Source organism: Gorilla gorilla, chromosome 9 (genome assembly GCF_029281585.2).
Source record: "Gorilla gorilla gorilla isolate KB3781 chromosome 9, NHGRI_mGorGor1-v2.1_pri, whole genome shotgun sequence".
In the NCBI taxonomy this organism is placed as follows: Eukaryota; Metazoa; Chordata; class Mammalia; order Primates; family Hominidae; genus Gorilla; species Gorilla gorilla.
In genome coordinates this window covers 55,884,976-55,900,355 of record NC_073233.2, presented here as the reverse complement: position 1 = coordinate 55,900,355, position 15,380 = coordinate 55,884,976, and the positions used below count along the sequence as shown (strand labels likewise).

The following is a 15,380-nucleotide window of genomic DNA, read 5'->3' as shown; positions in this document are numbered from 1 at the left end:
ACCTCTGCCTCCCAGGTTCAAGAGATTCTCCTGCCTCAGCCTCCCAAGTAGCTGGGATTACAGGTGTGTGCCACCATGCCCTGCTAATTTTTTGGTATTTTTAGTAAAGACAGGGTTTTGCCATGTTGGCCAGGCTGGTCTTGAACTCCTGACCTCAGGTGATCCATCCACCTCGGCCTCCCGAAGTATTGGGATTACGGGTGTGAGCCACCATGCCAGCCGAAAATCCATTTTAAAAGCCTAATTTTTTACTTCTATTTGCTTCCGTGTTTTTCATCTGTTAAACGGAGTAAATAACAATAACACCTGTTACATCTACCTCTGAAGATTGTTTTTAGATATGTGATGAAGGGCTGGACGCAGTGGCTCATGCCTGTAATCCCAACAATTTGGGAGGCTGAGGTGGGAGGATCGCTTGAGCCCAGGAGTTCAAGACCATCCTGGGCAACGTAGACCACATCTCTACTAAAATTTTTTTAAAAAATTACCCCTTCATGGTAGCACACGCTTGTAGTCCCAGCTAGTAGGGAGGTTGAGGCAGGAGGATCACTTGTGTGTTTGTTTTCCCAGCCAGTTGCTGTGGAAGGAGAATGCTTTCTTCATGGCCTCATCTGTCGTTTTGGGTCCCTCTGAAGAAAACTAGTTTCCACTGTGTAACAGGCAGGCATGTAACTATTTAAAGCACAGTTCAGTCCTAAAAGGGTCTAGGAGAACCTAATGATGTACTAGGGTGAAGCAGTGCATTGTGGAAATCACAAAGCAAATAGTACTCCAGAAAGACAAATATCAGAAGCTTTCCCTTCCATTTTTTTTTCTTTTTTTTTTCGAGACAGGGTCTTGCTCTGTTGCCCAGGCTAGAGTGCAGTGGTGATCATGGCTCACTGCAGCCTTGAGCTCCTGGGCTCAAGCAATTCTCCCACCTCAGCCTCCCGAGTAGCTTGGACTATAAGTGTGCACCACCATGCCTGGCTAATTTTTTGAATTTTTGTAGTGATGGGATCTCAGTATGTTGCCCAGGCTGGTCTCAAACTCCTGGTCTCCAGTGATCCTCCCACTTCGGCCTCCCAAAGTGCTGAGATTACAGGTGTGAGCCACCTCACCTTGGCCTCCTTCTCCATATGCCTCCAGAAACATGTCCCTGGAGAGTAGCCTGCTCCCACACTGTCACTGGATGTCATCAGGTCAATAAAATCTCCTGCGATTGTGTATCTCAGACATTTCTGTGCCTTTCATCCTCACCCTGGGACCCTAAGGGAAGAGGGCCTGAGTGTCAGTAACTCTGGGCCTCCCCTAAAGAGAAATGGAGATGGTGGCTCATCTAGGAAGTGCAGGAGAAGGGGGTTCCTGGTTCTCAGGCCACATGTGATCTCTGCCCACCCAGGGCCTGTCCCAGCCTGCAGGTATTGCTGTGTGGTGGGAACACCCGCTTCCCTTGTGCACAGCCTTTGAGAGGGGATCGTGGCCTCAGCTCCAGGGGTTCCTGGCCAGGGCCAAGCACTCCTTCTGCAGAGGCCTGCACACCTCACCCCTTTGACTTACATTTCCATGGCTTCCCCTCCCCACCTGCCCCCCCAGCCCTCCCAGACTGGCCAGCCCCTCAGTAGCCCTCCTTGGCCAGGGAGAGGAGCACGGCCTTGGGTGTGTTCTTGAAAAGGGCCGCCCAGTTCTGCTGCTGCCCCTTCTTCACCCAGTGGCCATAGATTCGGAAAGCATAGGCATCGATGAGCTGGCACGGAAGCTGGAGGGCGTAGCGGTGGGTCTCGGATGACGATCTCCCAGGTCACCGGCTTCACCCGGCGGTACTGGTAGCAGATCCGCACTGAAGCCAGCACGGTCAGGGCGATCACCTGCAGGGCCAGGCAGAGTAGCTGAGCTGCAGTAACCCCTGCCAGGCCCTGCCCCTCCAGCACGGGTCTCTCTGGGCTCGTTTGCCACGAAGTCTTGGGTGGCTTCTGCAGGGCCCTCCTAGTGTCCCCCACTTCCCACTTGGCCAGCATCCACAGGGTCGGAGTCAGTGGGCTGACACCTGCCATCCCTGAAGCCATCACAGGGCGGCTGGGAGAGAAGGGGTGGGTACCCTGGAAACCCGCGGGGTGTAAGGACCCCTGCGAGAGGAGAGGGCTTAGAGGTTTGCACTTGGGGAGCTGGTGACAACTGCCACAGGGCTTGGGTCAGGACGCTTCGTACTTTGAACTTCCTGCGTGGGCTGAAGTGCCGCACTTCCTCCACCAAGTACTGCTGGAAGAAGGGGTGTGTCAAGGCCTCTTCCGCTGTGCAGCAGTCTGGGGTTGCACCAACAGGAATCGGGAGACCTGGGAGGGGAGGAGAGGGGACCCGAGAACGTTAAGGCAGGTCCCCTCCAGCATGTCAGGAGAGGTGGGGCCTCCCTGGGCAAGGGAGCCTGGCATCGCGGCCCTGAGCCCAGAAGCCAGTCGGCCTCGCCCCTCACCAGGTCCTTCACGGTGTCCAAGTAATTGTCCCACTCGGGCGATCCAAACTGGTAGTTGCTGCTCATGATCATCCTCAGCACCAGCATCTGCTTCCGGTGGCAGAAAGGTGGGGAGCCAGCCAGCAGCGTGTACATGATGACGCCAGTGCTCCATCTGGACGTGAGAGGGCCCAACGCCACTTACCCATTGCCAGGGGCACCAACCCCGCCCTGCCTGCTTCCTCCCTCACCCAGCCCAGGCAGGTGATCCTCCTCCCCCGGCGCACTCACATGTCCACCTCCTTCCCGTAGCTCGGATGGTCCTCATTCATGCAGCTCTCGATGATCTCAGGGGCCAGGTAACTGGGGGTCCCGTAGACTTCTGCAGGAACAGTCATCATCAGGACAGGTCAGCAGGGCGCTCAGAAGAGGAAGTCCAGGCCAGGCACAGTGGCTTATGTCAATAATCCCAGCACTTTGGGAGGCCGAGGCAGGCAGATCACTTGTGGCCAAGAGTTTGAGACCAGCTTGGCCAACATGGTGAAACCCCATATCTACTAAAAATACAAAAATTAGCTGGGTGTGGTGGCACATGCCTGTAGTCCCACTTACTCAGGAGGCTGAGGCAGGAGAATCGCTTCAACCCGGGAGGCGGAGGTTGCAGTGAGCCGAGATCGCCCGACGGCACTCCAGCCTTGGGCGACAGAGCAAGACTCCATCTCAAAAAAACAAAACAAAACAAAAGTGGAGAATTACTTTTCAAGTGTACATGAAATATATTTTCAAGTGTAATTTTTTGTTGTTGTTGAAAGTTGATGAGATCCTTTTTTTTTAATTCTTCAATAGTAAAGCAATTGTATCCTACTTCTGCTCCATATACATATATATATATATATTCATATATTCCTCATATTAATGGTAGCTGTCTTTAATATAGTTGCCTCTGATCTCCTGAGCACACCCAGTGTCAGTGACTGCCCTGAAACAGCATATCAAATGTGTGTTCGTGTTTGCCAGCATTCTTCCAGTGAAAGGGTCCAAAGCTTTTGCTAGATTTTCAAAGAGTCTATAATTCCTACTGTCCCCTAACACCCCAAAAATCTTTTTTAGGCTCTAGAAAAGAAATAATCTAAAAATGATTTTTTAATTGCTAACCTTAAGTAACTGAATATGTGTATTTAAGCAACTTAAGATTATTCAACAATGTAACTGTGATTGTAAATACATTAAATTAGAAATCAGAGAGAATTAAATATCTATTCCTACTTATATAATGCATCTATAAAACGTTTATTTTACTTTATCCTTGCGAAGGAGCAGGTAATTTTGTCACCTAAATTATTATTTAAATAATTCTAGAGGGAAAATAAGAGACTGCAGAGAAAACATGCAATGATGTTTTAAAATCTTCTTTTAGGCCAGGCATGGTAGCTCACACCTGTAACCCCAGCACTTTGGGAGGCCAAGGCAGGCAGATCACAAGGTCAGGAGTTCAAAACCAGCCTGGCCAACATGGTGAAACCCTGTCTTTACTAAAAATACAAAAATTAGCTGGGTGTGGTGGCACACCCCTGTAATCCCAGCTACTTGGTAGGCTGAGGCAGTGGAATTGCTTGAACCCAGGAGGCAGAGGTTACAGTGAGCCAAGATCGTGCCACTGCACTTCAGCCTGGGTGACAGAGCAGGACCCCATCTCAAAGAAAAAAAAGAATTTTTTAAATTTGAAATTTAAGTATTAAAATCCCTGTATAGTAAAACTGCTATGTCTTTGGAAAAACAATCCCCCACTTTACATGCCTTCAACTGTATCATATCTAAAGGAACAGAAATTAGTGATTTAGCACATTTAAAGTAAAGCATGCTAAAATTTCAATTAAAGGCAAATGCATAGCTTTCACAATTAAATTATTAAGGTATGTGCCCTAAATAAAAAATTTAAAGTAAAATTCACTAAAGCTAATTTATTTCCCAAATTATGTTCATAATCATTACACTAAATCACTATAAAATATGCTGTGCAATTATCTTCTGAAAGTCTGTTCAAAGTTCTAAACCTGCCAAATGTGTGTACTTTCGCAAAGAAATTTGCAATATTTAACAGTTAAGATACTGTAAGTTTTTTAGCCTTGTAAAAATAATCTGACCAAATACACTCAAATACTGTGAAAAATGTTCATGCATATTTAAAATGAATTTTTTGAAGTCCCTCACCAGTAAAAATGATCTTTCAATAATTTAATTTTTAAATTAACACCTCACTTCTAGTCATCTTTATTAATTTTTAGAAAATCAAAACAAGAAATTGTGCTTACAATGTAGAAAATGTAGGGAGATCACTTTTTGTCTTCACATTTACTGTTTTTTTCCGAGTAAAACCTTTTATTAAATGGCTGGAAAAACCATTTAAGTTATACGAAGTTATATATTTAAGTTATATATTTAAGTTATGTAAAAAGCCTGCCTGCTTTTTAATAGGAAACTCTTACCCACACACATGTAGTAGTAAAGTTTATAAACCTATCAGTGAAATTAAAAACCCAGACAAAGAAATGAAAAAAGCCTAGTAAAACAAGAAAAAGTAAATGGTTACAACATAACCTGAATATGAAACTAATCCCCAAAGATTTAGCTCCTTCTAGGGTTGTCTTTATAAGGTTAAAATTCCTGCAAGCCACACCCCTTCATGTGACCAATAAGAGAATTAGAGCCACCACAGAAGGATGACCTAGTCAAGTTCACTTTGCTGCATTACACATGACCCACATTTGGAATATAATAAAAGACAATCATGTTTCATTTAAATTATGTTTGGTGGTCTTTCCTAAAGAACACAGTAAGCAAGTACATTTACATGCTTTTGCTCCAGTGGTTAGTAGGTCATTATGTGCAAAATTTTCCAAAGGAATTTCACTTAAATAATTTCAAAGATCAATAAAAATTTCCAAAAATTTTTAGTTATAATGGTTGCCAACATCTTGTTTTGCCAAGTAAGAGTATTAAAACCAAAGATAAACAAAACTCCAACTACTATCATTATAATTTCATGAAAGGACACTTGAATAAAGAGTAAAAGATACACCTCAATAAGTTTAATTTTTTGAAGCAACTTGAAATTTTCATAAAATTGTCTTTATTTCTATTTAGATAGATGAAAACTCTTGTCATGTATCAAGAATTCTGAGGATCTGCCTTTGAAACCTGTATTTTTAGTCATTTACTTATAAAGTTTTCCCAAGATGACTGATGGAGAAGGCTATAGAGAACAGAAAAATAAGTTAACATAAGGGAAAGAGAGACTAGGGAGCAAGATATCTATTGTCACAATTGGTACCAATGATAGACATCAGTTCTGAAAAAGAGTCACCAATCAAATGTGACTTTAAGTAAAGGGTACAAAAAAAGGGCACAAGGAAGATCAAGGAAAAATGAGGCAGACAAAACTTTAAGAAGGAAGTTTAGCAAAAAAAAAAAAAAAGATGGCTCTCCTCTTACCGGGGATCACTTCCTTTAAGAGATCAGCAATCTGGATATGACCAACTCTTCTCCTCTTTCCTTTACAAACCCTTGCTGAATTTTCTTTGATATGAGAGGTTACTCTTTCTGTGGCTTTCAACCACTCACTACCCTCCATACAGGGATGCAAGATACATTCTGTAAGCATATAAGAAGTACTTAGATGGCTCCATACTTTCTTTGTCAGAAACAGGTAATTACTGGATAGCTGCTAAGAACAGCATCCACTTCTCCATATCTAACCTTGAGATAAATTATAGCTGACTGGACAAGTTCAGCTACTCTTCAGATTTAAACCACACAATCTAATTCTTGTTTTAAGTCCCTCTAAAACAGAATTGTTCTAGGACTATTGACATAACAGAAATGCACATTTTCAGACATCTACACATATATTTTTAATCTTTATTTTTATTTCATGTTTCAATAGACTGTGCAGTTTGCCCAAACTACCTCAGAAAATTTAAATATAAGATAAATTGATCTACAGTCATACATTACTTAACAATGGGAATACATTCTGAGAAATTAATTTATCATTGCATGAACAACACAGAGTATACTTGCACAACCCTAGATAGTATAACCTACTACACACTTAGGCTCTATGGTATAGACATTATAATATTATGGGAACTTGTCATATATGCAGTCAGTCATTAACTGAAACATCGTTATGTGGCACATGAATGTATTTTACTATTCAATGTCTAACATCTTTAAAAAGTTAGCTTATCTTCTAAAACCGAAGTGTTATTAGCACTTTGTGAAGCATCATATTGCCAACAATCAATTTAACTATAAATTTTCAATAGGTTCACCTTCCATCCCAAAATTCTTGCAACTTTCGACCCCTCCCCACTACCACTGTCAAAGAATACATTCCTATGGAGAGTCGCATGACAGCAATACAAAAAGAACATTAAAAGAAGCCTAAACTCACACCTGCTTACTTCACTTATTTAAACATTAGTCTTTCTTTTCAGTTATTCATGGATATGTACTGAGCTATGAGGAAAAGCACCTTACATCAGCTAAAGCACCATAAGTTGTTAATAATTTTTAAAGAAAAATTTAATAAAATATTTTTTGAAATTGCTAACATTTTCAAGACAATGTAAGATACAATCAATAGATAAAACTTCTAAGTGATATCTTTCAGATTCAGTTTGTGTTCTTCAATGAAGTAGTAACAATCTAATTTATCAAATCATATCAAATATCTATTCCAAACACAGCCATTCCCCAGTTATCTTGGTCTTCTAAAATGTTTGTTTTCCTACTTATTGTTAACATAAAATAAAATATTATGTTAGCTCCTGGGGCAATTTGCTTTTTAGCAATGCAAACATTTCTTTTTTTATTTGCATAGGCAAAGTATGGTAATCATTCCTCTCTTTAAGCGACATATTTCCAGTAGAATTCTACTATTTTTGTTTTCACCTGGGATATAGTATAATTCACGTATCTACACAGTAGAATTTTGTGTATGCAGGAAAAAACTTAATGATATTGTAAAGTTTACTATTTTTCTCTGAATTATCTTACCTGCATCCATCAGCACTACTTTAAATAGCCTTATATTTGAGACATGGGAACAAATAAACAATTCCTTATATCTACAACATCACAACTGTTTAAAAAATATATTGAATAAGTACATATATTTAACAAAAAAAATATACTGATAGTATTTTCTTTTAACATACAAGATAATCAGTAGCTTTGTGTATGTGTTTCTTTTACTGAGCTAAAAAGTTCATCGTTGATGAGTTTAAAGTGAATTAGGATATTATGAACAATATTCACTGTGACAGATCCTTACATTTTTGTTTCAAAGTTGCTCAATAAACATTTTGCTAAAAAGAGATAAAAAGCCTTCCTTTTGTTCATATATTGAGACTTACCTCAAACAGAAACTTGTATTTTAAATATTTAAGAAGGGACATTTTTCTATTCCACTATAAGGCATGTTAACCACTATGGAAAACAGTATAGCTACTTTGAGAACTTGTCTTTCATATTTATATAGTTGATCCTTTAGGATTATCATCTAATGGTAGATAACACCTAGCTACATATGCACATTATTTAAAATGGTTTTGTAATACAGCTGTGCACTACATAATGACATTTCAGTCAACAAGGGACTGCATATATGATGGTGGCCCATAGGAACTGAAAAATTCCTACTGCCCAGTAGCATCTTTCTTTTTTTTTTTGTCTTTAAGTGATAGAATTATAGGCATTTGTTTTGTTCTGTCTACTTTCCTATAATTGCTTTTTTTATTATTTTTATACTTTAAGTTTTAGGGTACATGTGCCCAACGTGCAGGTTTGTTACATATGTATACATGTGACATGTTGGTGTGCTGCACCCAGTAACTCATCATTTAGCATTAGGTATATCTCCTAATGCCATCCCTCCCCCCTCCCCCCACCCGACAACAGTTCCTGGTTGTGATGTTCCCCTTCCTGTGTCCATGTGTTCTCATTCTTCAATTCCCCCCTATGAGTGAGAACATGTGGTGTTTGGTTTTCTGTCCTTGCAATAGTTTGCTAAGAATGATGGCTTCCAGCTTCATTCATGTCCCTGCAAAAGACATGAACTCATCATTTTTCATGGCTGCATAGTATTCCATGGTGTGTATGTGCCACATTTTCTTAATCCAGTCTATGATTTTTGGACATTTGGGTTGGTTCCAAGTCTTTGCTATTGTGAATAGTGCCGCAATAAACATACGTGTGCATGTGTCTTTATAGCAGCATGATTTATAATCCTTTGGATGTATAACCAGTAATGGGATGGCTGGGTCAAATGGTATTTCTAGTTCTAGGTCCCTGAGGAATCGCCACACTGACTTCCACAATGGTTGAACTAGTTTACTAATAGTTTCTAGTAGTAAAAGTGTTCCTATTTCTCCACATCCTCTCCAGCACCTGTTGTTTCCTGACTTTTTAATGATCACCATTCTAACTGGTGTGAGATAGTATCTCATTGTGGTTTTGATTTGCATTTCTCCGATGGACAGTGATGATGAGCATTTTTTCATGTGTTTTTGGGCTGCACAAATGTCTTCTTTTAAGAATTGTCTGTTCATATCCTTCACCCACTTTTTAATGGGGTTGTTTTTTCTTGAAAATTTGTTTGAGTTCATTGTAGATTCTGGCTATTAGCTCTTTGTCAGATGAGTAGGTTGCAAAAATTTTCTCCCATTCTGTAGGTTGCCTGTTCGCTCTGATGGTAGTTTCTTGTGCTGTGCAGAAGCTCTTTAGTTTAGTTAGATCCCATTTGTCAATTTTGGCTTTTGTTGCCATTGCTTTTGGTGTTTTAGACATGAAGTCCTTGCGCATGCCTATGTCCTAAATGGTATTGCCTAGGTTTTCTTCTAAGGTTTTTATGGTTTTAGGTCTAACATGTAAGTCTTTAATCCATCTTGAATTAATTTTTGTGTAAGGTGTAAGGAAGGGATCCAGTTTCAGCTTTCTACATATGGCTAGCCAGTCTTCCCAGCACCATTTATTAAATAGGGACTCCTTTCCCCGTTTCTTGTTTTTGTCAGGTTTGTCAAAGATCAGATAGTTGTAGATATGTGGCATTATTTCTGGGGGCTCCGTTCTGTTCCATTGGTCTATATCTCTGTTTTGTTACCAGTACCATGCTGTTTTAGTTACTGTAGCCTTGTAGTATAGTTTGAAGTCAGGTAGCGTGGTGCCTCCAGCTTTGTTCTTTTGGCTTAGGATTGACTTGGCAATGTGGGCTTTTTTTGGGTTCCATATGAACTTTAAAGTAGTTTTTTCCAATTATGTGAAGAAAGTCATTTGAAGCTTGATGGGGATGGCATTGAATCTATGAATTACCTGGGGTAGTATGGCCATTTTCATGATATTGATTCTTCCTACCCATGAGCATGGAATATTCTTCCATTTGTTTGTATTCTCTTCTATTTCATTGAGCAGTGGCTTGCAGTTCTTCTTGAAGAGGTCCTTCACATCCCTTGTAAGTTGGATTCCTTGGTATTTTATTCTCTTTGAAGCAATTGTGAATGGGAGTTCACTCATGATTTGGCTCTGTGTTTGTCTGTTATTGGTGTGTAAGAATGCTTGTGATTTTTGCACATTGATTTTGTATCCTGAAACTTTGCTGAAGTTGCTTATCAGCTTAAGGAGATTTTGGGCTGAGATGATGGGGTTATCTAGATACACAATCATGTCATCTGCAAACAGGAACAATTTGACTTCCTCTTTTCCTAATTGAATACCATTTATTTCCTTCTCCTGCCTGATTGTCCTGGCCAGAATTTCCAACACTATGTTGAATAGGAATGGTGAGAGAGGGCATCCCTGTCTTGTGCCAGTTTTCAAAGGGAATGCTTCCAGTTTTTGCCCATTCAGTATGATATTGGCTGTGGGTTTGTCATAGATAGCTCTTATTATTTTGAGATACGTCCCATCAATAACTAATTTATTGAGAGTTTTTAGCATGAAGCATTGTTGAATTTTGTCGAAGGTCTTTTCTGCATCTATTGAGATGATCATGTGGTTTTTGTCTTTCATTCTGTTTATATGCTGGATTACGTTTGTTGATTTTCATATGTTGAACCAGCCTTGCATCTCAGGGATGAAGCCTACTTGATCATGGTGGATAAGCTTTTTGATGTGCTGCTGGATTTGGTTTGCCAGTATTTTATTGAGGATTTTTGCATCAATGTTCATCAATGATATTGGTCTAAAATTCTCTTTTTTGGTTCTGTCTCTGCCTGGCTTTGGTATCAAGATGATGCTGGCCTCATAAAATGAGTTAGGGGGATTCTTTCTTTTTCTATTGATTGGAATAGTTTCAGAAGGAGTGGTACCAGCTCCTCCTTGTACCTCTGGTAGAATTCGTCTGTGAATCCATCTGGTCCTGGAATTTTTTTGGTTGGTAAAATATTAAGTATTGCCTCAATTTCAGAGCCTATTATTGGTCTATTCAGAGATGCAACTTCTTCCTGGTTTAGTCTTGGTAGGGTGTATGTGTTGAGGAATTTATCCATTTCTTCTAGATTTTCTAGTTTATTTGTGTAGAGGTGTTTATAGTATTCTCTGATGGTAGTTTGTATTTCTGTGGGATCAGTGGTGATATCCCATTTATCATTTTTTATTGCATCTATTTGATTCTTCTCTCTTTTCTTCTTTATTAGTCTTGCTCACGGTCTATCAGTTTTGTTGATCTTTTAAAAAAACCAGCTCCTGGATTCATTGATTTTTTTGAAGGGTTTTTTGTGTCTCTATTTCTTGCAGTTCTGCTCTGATCTTAGTTATTTCTTGCCTTCTGCTAGCTTTTGAATGTGTTTGCTCTCGCTTCTCTAGTTCTTTTAATTGTGATGTTAGGGTGTCAATTTTAGATCTTTCCTGCTTTCTCTTGTGGACATTTGGTGCTATAAATTTCCCTCTACACACTGCTTTGAATGTGTCCCAGAGATTCTGGTATGTTGTGCCTTTGTACTCATTGGTTTCAAAGAACATCTTTATTTCTGCCTTCATTTTGTTATGTACCCAGTAGTCATTCAGGGGCAGGTTGTTCAGTTTCCATGTAGTTGAGCAGTTTTGAGTGAGTTTCTTAATCCTGAGTTCTAGTTTGATTGCACCGTGGTCCAAGAGACAGTTTGTTATAATTTATGTTGTTTTACATTTGCTGAGGAGTGCTTTACTTCCAACTATGTGGTCAATTTTGGAATAGGTGTAGTGTGGTGCTGAAAAGAATCTATATTCTGTTGATTTGGGGTGGAAAGTTCTGTAGATGTCTATTAGGTCCGCTTGGTGCAGAGTTGAGTTCAATTCTTGGATATCCTTGTGAACTTTCTGTCTCGATCTGTCTAATGTTGACAGTGGGGTGTTAAAGTCTCCCATTATTATTGTGTGGGAGTTTAAGTCTCTTTGTATGTCTCTAAGGACTTGCTTTATGAATCTGGGTGCTCCTGTATTGGGTGCATGTATATTTAGGATAGTTAGCTCTTCTTGTTGAATTGATCCCTTTACCATTATATAATGGCCTTGCCTCTTTTGATCTTTGTTGGCTTAAAGTCTGTTTTATCAGAGACTAGGATTGCAACCCCTCCCTTTTTTTGTTTTCCATTTGCTTGGTAGATCTTCCTCCATCCTTTTATTTTGAGCCTATGTGTGTCTCTGCACATGAGATCGGTTTCCTGAATACAGCACACTAATGTGTCTTGACTCTTTATCCAATTTGCCAGTCTGTGTCTTTTAATTGGAGCATTTAGCCCATTTACATTTAAGGTTAATATTGTTATGTGTGAATTTGATCCTGTCATTATGATGTTAGCTGGTTATTTTGCTCATTAGTGGCTGCAGTTTCTTCCTAGCCTTGATAGTCTTTACAATTTGGCATGTTTTTGCAGTGGCTTGTACTGGTTGTTCCTTTTCATGTTTAGTGCTTGCTTCAGGAGCTGTTTTAGGGCAGGCCTGGTGGTAGCAAGATCTCTAAGCATTTGCTTGTCTGTAAAGTATTTTATTTCTCCTTCACTTATGAAGCTTAGTTTGGCTGGATATGAAATTCTGGGTTGAAAATTCTTTTCTTCAAGAATGTTGAATATTGGCCCCCACTCTCTTCTGGCTTGTAGAGTTTCTGCTGAGAGATCAGCTGTTAGTCTTATGGGCTTCCCTTTGTGGGTAACCCGACCTTTCTCTCTGGCTGCCTTAACATTTTTTCCTTCATTTCAACTTTGGTGAATCTGACAATTATGTGTCTTGGAGTTGCTCTTCTCAAGGAGTATCTTTGTGGTGTTCTCTGTATTTCCTGAATTTGAATGTTGGCCTGCCTTGCTAGATTGGGGAAGATCTCCTGGATAATATCCTGCAGAGTGTTTTCCAACTTGGTTCCATTCTCCCCGTCACTTTCCGGTACACCAATCAGACGTAGATTTAGTCTTTTCACATAGTCCCATATTTCTTGGAGGCTTTGTTCATTTCTTTTTATTCTTTTTTCTCTAAACTTCTCTTCTCACTAGGTATATCTCCTAATGCTATCCCTCCCCCCTGCCCCCACCCCACATCACACCCCACAGGTGTGGGCCTGGCTTAAAAATATTATTAACATTTTTTTTGATGTTCCCCTTCCTGTGTCCATGTGTTGTAATTTTTCTTTTCAAAAAAAAAAAAAGAGTCAGTCTTGACTCCTACCTCACATCATACACAAATGTCTATTTCATATGTATACAAGAAAGAATTAAAGTCAGGCATGGTGGCTCACATCTGTAATCCCAGCTGGTGTTGTTACATATGTATACATGTGCCATGTTGGTATGCTGCACCCATTAACCCGTCATGTAAGAAATGTAAGAGAATCACAGACCAAATCACACTGTTTCTGCTTCTAGAACATTTCATCCCATCAGTTTTATTCTGAGGTTTCCTCTCCAGCAAACTGCTTGGGGGCATTTTCTCCCACAGCCAACAGGTAAGATGTCCAGATGGAACTTTCAAACTTTCTCTGGGGTCTTCAACCTGTCTGTCTCCATTTCTTCTCTTTCATCTGCTTACAAAGTTTTTCAAGCCCCATCCTCCTTAAGAACAGATGATAAGCCACATTCTAGGAGAAGATATTTCAATTCTTATATTTTACTAAGGATCTTTATCTGGAATATGTTAAAAAGACTAAAACTTCAATAAGAAAGCAAATTAATATGCACTTCACAAAAAATTGCTATTGAGTAATATAAAATATGCTCAACATCTTTTGCTATAAAGGAAATGCAAGTTAAAAACACAACAAGGCTGGGCACGGTGGCTCACACGTATACTCCCAGCACTTTGGAAGGTCAAGTCGGGTGGATCACCTGAGGCCAGGAGTTTAAGACCAGCCTGGCCAACCTGGTCTCTACTACGACTACAAAAATTTAGACAGCCGCATGCCCCTGTAGTCCCAACTACTCAGGAGGCTGAGTATCTCATGAGATTATCATGAGAATATCATATCATGAAAATCTCTTGATCCTGGGAGGCAAAGGCTACAGTGAGCCGAGATTGTGCCACTGCACTCCAGCCTGGGCAGCAGAGCAAGACACCATCAAAAAACAAACAAACAAACAAAAACAAACAAAAAAACCACACACAAAATAATACTGCTCCTCATCGGAATCATTTAACCTAAAAAGTGGATAACATCAAGTGTTGCTGAGTATGTGAAGCAATTGGAACATGCATACATGGCTGATGAGACTGTAAACTGCTATATCTACACAGGGAAACTATCTGAAAATATCAACTAAAACTAAATATATATATATATACATATATATATATGTATACATGTATATATATATGTATACATGTATATATATATGTATACATATATATACATATACATATATGTATATATATATATATATATGAAAAAAACCTATGACCCCAAAAGTAGACAATTACATTTATACCCAAGAGAAGTGCATGAGCATTTCCCTTGAAGGACATGTATCAAAACATTTACAGCGGCATTAGACATTTCAACCAAAAACTAGGGGTGCTGCAAATGTACTTGGACAGTAAAACGAATTAATGAATCATGATGTACAGTATTCAGATAATGGAATACTCCAGAGCAATAGAAAATAACTACTGCTACTAGCAACAATATATAGAAAGTGAATCTAATTTTTTTTTACAAAAATTGAGTGAAAGAATCCACACTCAAATGAGTACAGATTTGCTATGGTTTGAAAGTGTCCCCTCCAAAGCTTGGGTGTCGCCATGTGATAATTATCGAGAGATAGAGCCTTTAAGAAGATTAAGCCATGAGGGTTCCTTCCTCATGAATAATATTAGGTACCCTTATAATAAGACTTGACAAAGAAAGTTCATCTCTCTATTGCCCTCAGTTTTCTGCCTTGTGAGGACACAACAAAAAGGCCATCACCAGACACCAGAGCCAGTGCCTTGATCTTGGACTTCTCAGACTCCAGAACTGTGAGAAAATAAGTTTCTGGGCCGGGTGCCATGGCCCTCTCCTGTAATCACAGCGCTTTGGGAGGCCACAGTGGATGTGGCCAGGATGAGGTCAGGAGTTCAAGACCAGCCTGGCAAACATGGTGAAACCCCATCTCTACCAAAAATACAGAAAAATTAGCCAGGCGTGGTGGCACTCGCTTGTAATCCCAGCTACCCAGGAAGCTGAGACAGGAGAATTGCTTGAACCCAGGAGGCGGAGGTTGCAGTGAGCCAAGATCATGCCACTGTACTCCAGCCTGGGCAACAAGAGTGAAATTCTGTCAAGAAGGAAAGGAAGAAAGAAAGAAAGAAAGAAAAAGAAAGAAAGAAAGAAAGAAAGAAAGAAAGAAAGAAAGAAAGAAAGAAGGAAGGAAGGAAGGAAGGAAGGAAGGAAGGAAGGAAGGAAGGAAGGAAAGAAAGAAAGAAGAAAAAGAAAGAAAGAAAGAAAGAAAGA

At 39.9% G+C, this 15,380-nt stretch overlaps 1 pseudogene; it reads right to left on the bottom strand.

Annotated features, from left to right (window-relative positions):
* Nucleotides 1-1,597: 1,597 nt before the first annotated feature.
* On the bottom strand, nucleotides 1,598-2,826 carry LOC129525540 (phosphorylase b kinase gamma catalytic chain, skeletal muscle/heart isoform-like; annotated as a pseudogene).
* Nucleotides 2,827-15,380: the final 12,554 nt, after the last annotated feature.